Source organism: Empidonax traillii, unplaced genomic scaffold, assembly GCF_003031625.1.
Source record: "Empidonax traillii isolate 1590-97213 ecotype Southwest subspecies unplaced genomic scaffold, ASM303162v1 scaffold198:size1128796, whole genome shotgun sequence".
Taxonomy (NCBI): domain Eukaryota; kingdom Metazoa; phylum Chordata; class Aves; order Passeriformes; family Tyrannidae; genus Empidonax; species Empidonax traillii.
This window is the reverse complement of record NW_020955391.1, coordinates 480,813-490,391: the sequence shown is the minus strand read 5'-3', so window position 1 is coordinate 490,391 and position 9,579 is coordinate 480,813.

Genomic DNA, 9,579 nt, shown 5'->3' with positions numbered 1-9,579 from the left:
AAAGGTAAAATCAAGGATAAGGTTTATCATCAAAACACAGAGTAAAAGTTTCTATGAGGAAAAAATATTTTGTTTTGATGTTAAGAAACAAAATACTCCCCCACAAGTATTATTGGTTTTTAATTGTCCAAAATTTTTTCAAGATAAGGCTGATAGGGTTTCTTTGGGTGGGTGGTTTCCCCCATGTGTTACTGCCCACTCCCTCCACTTGGAAGTTAATTGAGGGTTTTACCTAATTCCTCTGCTCAAGGTAGAACGGTTTCTTTCATAAGTGTTTATATCTGTGTGAATTTTGCTGTGTTGTATTTCATTCAACCAAACAGATCTCTCTCTGGCCAATCAGAGTGGAATTTCATGTGCACCGACAAATACATTTTCTGATCTTTAAAACTCCTTCATCATGGAGATATAGTGCAAACTTCACAAGAAAATACTAGTCTGCACTTCGTGTACCAGTGTGTCTTTGAGAATGTCAGCCTCACAAAACTATTTTGCCCAAACCCCAGATTTTCATCCACACCATTTTAGAGCATCTCCAGCATAATGGCTTGTTGAGCACGTGAGTGGCTGGTGCATCTACCAAGGGAAACACAACTGGGAGGCACCAAAAATGGCTGGGAGCACTGCTCTCCAGAAAGAGCTACACAGAATATCTGCTAGGTCATCTAATTTAAGAACTCCCGAAAAAGGCTTAGTTAGGTATTGTTTTGAACAGAGCTGGGAGGCAACCAAAGAGCCATGGGCCTTTTTTTTAATATTATAAGATGTTAATACATGTTCTGCCACACTGCTTTACTGCTTTTTTTAGACTATTCAGTTGGAAAATTCAGGAATAATTGTGTTTTCTTGTGGCCAAAAAAGGGAGTTTTGTATCTTATTTGTTTGTTTGTGAGATCTGACTGTTTTCATTTGTACAAAACTAGTGCAAATATTCAGAAGAAAATGAAGGACTCTTAAAGTCCTAGTATTTAGGATATTATAGAATATAGAATATTTTGAAGTCTTGGAAATAAGCAATCAAAATTTAGATGAAATAATGTCTTCATGCACTCAAAATTTTCTAGGTCACTGTCTACATCACAGAAAAACAAATTATTGTAATAAAATGTGTGTTATATACTTATAACATCTTGATATATCATAGAGCAGAAAAAAGCAATTAATCTTTAAGTCAAAACAACAAGTCGTGAGAATATAAGGCTGAAAAGTAAACATAGTTGTATTACCTCAGTTTTTTTGAATATGAAAAGGAACTCCCACTATTCATAAGCAGCCAGCAACTGAGTTTTCGTGTCTTACAAAGGAGGAAAATGAACATATTTTATTTTCAAAATATCACTATCAGACTGAAAAAATAGAATCTTGCAAACTGGAGAGTAAATGCTGTTGTTTGCTTGAATTTGATTTAAAAAATGTTTGAGAACAGACTTCTTCAAATTACTATACAGTCATTTCTATGTATAGGATCTGTGGTCCTTTTTGTGGATACCCATTCACCTGTGTGTGTATTCCTAGAGGCCTCATAGTGCATTCAGTTCTCTAGTTGTTATTAACTGCTATCTATGTTACGAGTTTAGGAGCAAGGCAGGATTGTTCTCTTAAATAATAAAACCTGTGATTTACAAGTATTCCATGCATGTTTTTTGGGATTTTTTTACTAGATGTGTGGAATCAACTTAGTTCTGCCTATACTTATGTTATCATTGTATGAGAAATAATGAAAACATTTCAAAACAAGGTAGGTGGAGAGGCAGAGAGGCTGGAGGTTAAACATTTATCAAGCAATGTATGTGACTGTAACATGTTTTTGGAAGTTGAACTGTAAATGATTTGTTATACACATCAGGAATCAGTAAACAGCATGAAAGGTTTCCAAAGTTAAATTGAATTTCCTGACTTTTCTCTTTCTCCCAAAAATGGAGAAAAACATCATTACCAAACAAAATGAGGTCTTCTGGCATCTAAGAATTTCTGCATACTGTGTCCAGTGATATCTTGCTCTAATCAGTATAATAAAAATTGTCTATCCACTAATAAGTGCTCCAGATGGCTTTTGCACACAGTGTTTGAGAGCTTTCAATTAATGTAAGTGATCTTATTTGTAAAATAATTGAGTTATTTAATTTTCTAGAATTTGATTAAAATATGCAAATGTGCTGTACCCCAATTCTGTTCCCAAGTATCTGAAAAGGCAAATACGTATCTGAAAAGGCAAATATACATCTGAAAAAAATAAAGGGCAAACCACTGTCAGTGTTCCTTGCCCAAATAGGGAATTAAGAGCATATCAAATTTCTAGTATATAATTTCTGTTGATTTCAGTTTGTAGAATTATCATTGAAGTAGAAAGTTTCTTGTTTGATTGTTTTGGTTTGGTTTTTTGTTTTTTTGTTTTCTTGAGGAACGTATGGGTACCATATGATTGCTACAGAATGCAATCTGACAGTGTAACAAACTCAACTGTATTTTCAAATCCCATTAACTCATTGGTAAGCTACTTTGCTCCAAATTAAGTTTAGCTATAATGAAATGCCAGAATGTGAAGACTTAGGCTTCCTACAACTTGATTTGACTGCAGCCATGGGAAAGTGGAAAAAATTGAGAGGAGTTTCAGTAAGAAGGAACCACCTTTCATCACTATGTCAAATGTAGCAGTGTATCTGTATCGAATACCTTGCTGAGCTGTAGCAGTGCACAAAAACTATGCTACAGTCTTGGAGGCCAACAAGTTTATCTTTGTCCTTTTGGCCTATTTCTTATCTGGCTGGCACAGGCACATCCGTGTGGGCTTCAGGGAAGTGTTGAGGCTTTTAGTGCTTTACACAGGTATGTTACTGATTAGCAATACAGCTGTTCTTCGTGTTGTATGTCTCCACAAGTGTATTGAGATAAGATGGAAAGAACATCTCATCAGTGTATGGAAGATAGCCAAGAAAGAATATGTTTGGTTAATCCCCCCAACCAGTGATTTGGTGCAAATATGTTTACTATTTTGGTGTCCAGTAGGATTTGTGTTATGTTACTTAGGTTATCGTACAGCTTCAATATGCTTCTTAAATTTACATCAGCTTCTGAAGCTGATACGAAGTTCGTGAGCTTTGCTAGTTGACTGGCAATTATTGTAGTGAAAACAGTTTGGCAATATGTTTGTCAGTGAAGTCATGGAAATTTACTGGACAGGTCAACTACTGTTGTTTGCTTAGCATATTTCAATACCTTGTTGAGGTCTCAGTCACTGCCCTGAGGAATTTACAATCAAAGATAAGTAGAGATAACAAACCACATTTAGTTTACTTGGCTGAAAATGGTTAGACAATCCAAACATGACTCATCAGGCATGGCAGATAACATATATCTTGCATTCCAGAATTATTAAACCAGTGAAAAATAATTCAAATTTATAAATTAAATACAGGAAGAATTAAATTTGAATTGGGACTGGAGGAATAATGTGGAAAATGAGGTAGCTTGCATTGCTTAGTGAAAGCGTTAAAAGAAGTGGATTTTAATGTTAAAAAATATAAAAATTGTAGAAATTATTATTTTATTCTTCAGAGGAAACTGTTTACATAGATAAGTGGCCCAGAAAGGGTTGAGTTTCAGTATTGTATATAAAAGTCAGGGTGAGAGAATTAAGGCTTAATAGGAGATTTTCAATTATTCTTCAGTATTTTGAACACAAAAGAACAGATATGAACTTTGTGGGGGAAATTACTTTTCTGATTGCCTTCAGAATATATTTTTTTTCTTGAAAGCAATTTCTCTCATTTAGTTTATTGGGTCAATGGGCCTGAGTCATGAAAGGTGTCAATTTCTTGGCAGTCTTATTGCCAGCCTGCTCGATTCTCAGTTTTCTCTATTTCAGAATGCACTTCTTCATCACATCAGTGTCAGTACTTCAAGGAGCATTCAAGTGCAAGTCCTGCATAGTTGCGCGTGCTAAAATAGACCACTGAATTTTAATCAAAGTTTTCCTTTTGCAACTCATCAACACTGATAGTGATGTGTTTCATCACTTACAAGAGAATTGCCGTACATTTCTTGTCAGTAAAACCATAGTTATCTATGTAACGTAATTGTTACAGATTCATGGTCAAGGTTACCTCAATTCTTGCTCAGTTTTACTGAACAGATTTATATTGGCTTTTTGCAGATAGGTGGAAACAATAAAATAACTCAAGAAATAATTTGTTTCTTTAATTTAAAATTTGAAGATGAATAAGGTAGGTGGATTCAGTAAATCCAGACTTATGTTATTTATCTTCAAATGTTCTCATTTGTTCAGATGGCAAAAGCTTCATCAGAAAAGACAAAAATTTTAAGAGGAAAGCTATGTACTGTAAGGAAAGAAGCAATAATCTTCCCATTCTCAAGAGCTTGTAAAAAGACTTTTGGATTAAAAACCCAGAAAACTAGCGTTGTCAGGAGCTTTGATAACATGAACTTAAAAGGGCAAAAGGAATCCACATTAAAACTGGTAAGCAGGAGGCAAAGCCATCAGAATATTTAATAAAAGTAGGCACTGGAGAAAAATTGTGAGAAGGAAGTCTTGGACAAATTTTTCAAAAAAACCAACATGGTTTATGGGGTAGGAGAAAGTGGGGATAAGAGGAGTGTTAAAAGTGTCACAATTGGTACATCACTATCTACAACTACCCAAAGGGAGGTTGTAGACAGATAGAGGTCAATCTCTTCTCCCAAGTAATAATCTATAGGACAAAAGGAAAAGGCCTCAATTTGTGCAAGGGGAGGTTTAGATTGGATATTATGAAAAATGTCTCATCAAAAGGATTTTCAAACATTGGAACTGTTTGCCCAGTGAAGTGGTTGAGTCATCATCCCCAGAGGTATTTAAAAGACGTGTAGATGTGGCACTTGGAGACATGGTGGACTTGGCAGTAGTGTGTTAAATGATGGACTTGATAATTTGAAAGGTCTTTTCTGGCCTAAAGGATTCTATGATTACTGAGTGGTCCAGAGCATGAGAGAATATGCATATGGTCCTTGCACAGAAGAGGACATCAGACTTAATGAAGGTTATTTCCTGGAATAAAATAAAGTCTGGTTTAGAATGAGAGGAAAGAGGGATAATTACTAGTAATTAGGTTTATCCTATACAATAACTATGGTTGTGAATATTGAATGTAATAATGCAGGTGAACCATACTGTCTGGTAATCACACTCTGTGTTAAATTCAGTAACAAAATTTTTGACTTTTTCTTGACTTTTCATTTACTAAAGGAGATATGAGAAGTACTGAAAAGTATCTTTTTTTTTTCCTTTAATTAAGCATAAGAAGTTATTTCTTCACTTTGTCTTATCCTTACCAGCTCCATGTCCAGTAAAATAGAATTATGTTATTTTATTTTGTTTTGGACCACTTCAATTAGAATAACACTTCCAAGCAGTTTGTGCATTACAGTCTAAGCAAGTTCAGGAGTATGATTTAATTCAGATGACTTCCCCAGCTTGCAGATTGATAGACCCAGGTATTATTGTCCTATTCAGATTCCTAGTGGTAAGGCCTAGTGAGAGGAACAGGAAAGGGAAATGTCACTTGAATTAAAAAAAAAAAAAAAAAAAAAAAAAAAAAAAAAAAAAAAAAAAAAAAAAAAAAAAAAAAAAAAAAAAAAAAAAAAAAAAAAAAAAAGAAAGAAAAGAAAAAAACCCAACAAGACAAGTATCAACAAACCCAAGAAACCAACTCTACAGGATTGGGAAGCTAATTTAGAGTACAAGCAGTAGACCACTTAATTGTTTTGCTATAAAGCTGGATAGCAGTTATAGCTGTATTGTCTGTGACCTGGATACCAACTTTGTACTGATGGGAGTCAACAGCAGCATATTTGTAACCTGAAGCTAAACAGTCCATTAAGGCATCGTGCTACTGCGTTGTTGCTTCTACTGTTTCTGAAATCTTTAGCAAATAGGTGTTAAACTAATAGTTCTGAGGAATAGCACCTTTTATTTTGCACGTTTCTGGTAAGGTGGTTTTGTAAAGACTCACACTTGGAGCCCTTACAATCCTGACTTGCTCTGGATCTTATTATAAGCACCTGTCATGTGTGATAGTGATAGGCTCGCAGCATCATCCTTTAGTGGAGAGATTACCAAGTATGCACACATTTACAATATGTTCTTGAAGATTCTGGAGAAAACTGGATGATGAAAATGATCCCTAGGGTTCAGAGCGCATTTCCCCTTGCTTTTCTTAAGGCAAGTGTATAAATGAGGAAGTTCCCAGCTGATGATACCCTGCTTACAAGTGAATTATTTTCTTTTCTGTTTCCTTAGAACTTTGTAGGGCCCATATATTTTCTAATTCAATCTCAGTCATTCAAGCAGCAAGATATTGTTGAGAGCTATCAAGTGTCTTGTCCAGTTGCTAATCCTTTAGCAAAAAATATTTCATACTTCATATTTTATATTTCCATTGTCCCAAACATCCTGGCATTGTATACTGTGTTCGCTGGCAATATGCTGTTTGAGATGAATCAGATGTGTTATGGCACTAGTAATATGGACTGGATTATCTCACTGGAGTCCCCACAATAATAATAGTAGTGAGTATGAGTCAGTTCAGGAGTGGCTAAGATTAACTCAGAGTTTTGGGGAGCCAAGAGGTGATTCATCCTTTCAAATAAAGAGAAGCTGCTAATAAACATTAATAGATATTTTCAGTTTTGTTTGCAGTGGACCAGCATTCACTGTAGATACTGAAGAAGCACTAAGATGAACTGAGAGTGTCATATTAGCAGCTGTTTTATAATCAATAACTTATGCATGTTGATTTGTCACTGCTGAGATATCAGCACTCTGTAGTGCCAAGATACAGCAACAAACTTGACTGGTTTTGCTACTGTAGCAGCTTTTTTATTTTTTTTCACAGCCCTCGGTACTGTTGTTTCACACTTAAGATTTTCTGGGTTTTTCTGTGAATTTCTGTATGCAAGTGCATATCAACAACAACTATGCTTATTTGATAGTATTTAAAGTGACAAATGAGTCCGATAACAGGAAAGGCATTCTGATATACATTCACTGGACATGAGAATGAATTTGTTCTCCACAGAGTGAATGTGTTTGCTGTTCCAGTAGTCTTTGCATATTTGCCAAATCATTTTAATTGGGACCTCATGCTACTCTGCCTGCTGTGACATTAAGTCACTGAACCCCCTACTGCCTTGAAGTCATCTTCACAATTCAGTGCTGAACTGTACCTGGCTGCTGTCCCTCATGCTTCCAGCTCATGGAAAACTCTCTTGCTTCAGGCGAAAAAGAGTGTGATGCTTACTTTGCTCAGCTGTCAGGCAATATCTTTGACTTCCTTTCTGGTGTGTCCACTTGTAAGAGATCTTTTATGCTTTCTAATCATTGCATGTGTTTGGGCTGTTTTTTATCTGGTCAAAGGAAAGATACAGGTCAGAGCCAGACTCCAGAGTATCGATAAACTCCAAATGGTATCCAGTGTGGTAGAGAACTTTCTGACCTCAGGAATTTTGTTCCTCCCTACGCATTGTTCAAAGTCTGGTGCATCACAATCTTTCATCTTTTCCTAAAATATTTAATGCGCATACAAATGCTGCTTTTGCTGCCTGTACAGTGCCTCAGACAATAGTGGCCACTGCTCTTCCTTTGTCCAGTCAAAATAGTTTCATCGTGTAAACTAATAGCTTGTCTTTCTTTTAAAAGCAGAGACAGGAGAGAAAGCACCAACAATACTTTCACTGGCCCTGCTTATTTATGTCCTTGATTTTTTTAAAACTTACTTATGATTTTTTTTCCAGTATGAGGTGTTTAGGTGGGCCAAGACCTATTTCACAAAAAATTCACTTTTCTTAACAAACATGCACTCTTTTCATCTGAGTCACTTAAAGTTAATATTTTCAATACATGCTCTTTGGCTATGTGGTTTTGTTTGTTTGTTTGTTTTTCTTTTTGTAATTTTCATTGCAATTGATCTTCTGCATTATTGGTTTCTCACTGACTTTTCACCTGCTTTGAGGCTACCATTACACAAAAAAAGTCTGATATTTTTCTCAGCCTTCCTATTTGTCTTTTTGAACAGAATTCACCTATACCAAGGGCAAAATACTCAGAAATATTTTTACAATTTGTCTTCTCTTGCAATGCTCAGATATCTCAAACTCAATATGTACTCTGTTAAATTTTCATTAAATTCCTTCTCTCAAAAAAATGATCAGCTTAAAACCTTGAGACAGCTGTTTGTCTTGTCTCTGTATATGCCCGTTTTCACAGGAAAAAATAATTAAAAAAAATACTGTAAAGTACACTCCTGCCCTTAGCATTTGATACTGTTTTTCTTTCCTTAAGTGAAAAAATATTATGTAGATAGTGATTTCAGAGAGACTGCATCTACTACTCCTTTTTTATTTTTTTCTCTTTTCATGGCTTATAACGGCCTAGTTTATAAATGGGGTTGAGCTGACTATGCTTGCACATTTGACCTGTATCTTGTTAAAAATGTGTATTTGTTCTGATTACATTTTTGTTGTTGTTGCATGTGAGTGTACTAGTTTTGGCTGGGATAGAGTTAATCTTCACAGTAGCTTGTATGGTGCTATGTTTTGTGTTTGTGGCCAAAACAGTGTAGATAACACAGGAATGTTCATATTGATGCTGAGCAGCACTTACACAGGGTCAAGGTGTTCTCTGTTTCTCACACCTTCTGGCCAGTGAGGAGGCTAGGGGTGCACAAAGAGTTGGGAGGTTACAGAGCCAGGAGAGATGATCCCCACTGACCAAAGGGATAATCCATACCCATAAGGTGCCGTGCTCAGTATGCAAAGTTGGGGAAAGAAAAGGAAAGGGGCATACTTGAAGCAATGGCATTTGTCTTCCCAAGTAACCACCATGTGTGATGGAACTCAGCTTTTCCTGGGGATGGCTGAACACTTGCCTGCCCACGGGAAGTGGTGAATTAATACCTTGTTTTGCTTTGCACAGCTTCTGCTTTACCTATTAAACTGCCTTTATCTCAACTCACAAGTTTCACACTTTTAGCCTTTGATTCTCTCCCCCATCCTGTTGTGGGGGGAGTGAGCAAATGCCTGGATGGAGCTTGGCTGCCTACAGCAGGTAACCCATGACAGTAAGTTGTCTTGCTCCAAAGTTTTCTTATCCACTCCTCTGTTCTAATGAATTTGGGAGTATTGTGCTGCATGTGAAGAGTCTTATATAAGAGAATAAGTCTGTCCTTATTACCTATTAAAAAGTGGATTGAAGTGAATAATCTGTTTGCCTGGAAAACACTCAGATGACTATGTACGTATAACTACCACACAAAATAGCACAATGGACTTATCTAAAAGACAGATGGAATTAAGAATATATAAATATTATTTTGTTTAAAGTAAATGTAAAACATTACTTTTCTGATGAGTGAAGTGGTTAATATATTTTTGGGCATTATTATTATGCATTTGTGTTGCAGGATTTATGAAATCAATAGTTTTGTCCTGTCTAGCAACTCTTCAGAAAATAGAGTTGTATTATTTTAATAACTTGCATAACATTAGTGAATTTCTATCCCCCATAGGCATCAGGAATCTTTCTAC